Here is a 480-nt window from a genome sequence, read left to right on the forward strand (position 1 = left end):
AAAAAAAAAAAACAATTTCACCTTGTGGTTGCTATTTTATAAATAAGAAAAATAAGTTTTTTATAAAGGCTCTTAAGTCATTTCTTCATCAACTACTCTGTGGAATCCATGAGTATAAATTAATCCTCTAAACACTAAATGACATGTAGATGCTCCTTTTGTGTATAAGAATTGAACTTGAGCAATGAAAAATTTATCCATTGCTTCCAGATTTTTTTCTTTTCCTTTCTTCCTTTCCTTTCTCTCTTTCTTTCTTTCTCTCTCTTTTTTTTCTCTCTCTCCTTCTTTCCCTCCCTTCCTCCCTACCCTCCTTCCTTTTCTTTCATTTATTTATTTATTTATTTTGAAACAGAGCCTCACTCTGTCCCTCAGACTGGAGTGCAGCAGCGCAATCTCGGGTCATTGCAACCTCCACCTCCTAGGTTCAAGTGATTCTCCTGCGTTGGCCTCCTGAGTAGCTGGGATTATAGGTGCATGCCA

This window comes from Rhinopithecus bieti, unplaced genomic scaffold (assembly GCF_001698545.2).
Source record: "Rhinopithecus bieti isolate Rb0 unplaced genomic scaffold, ASM169854v2 scaffold_35538, whole genome shotgun sequence".
NCBI lineage: Eukaryota > Metazoa > Chordata > Mammalia > Primates > Cercopithecidae > Rhinopithecus > Rhinopithecus bieti.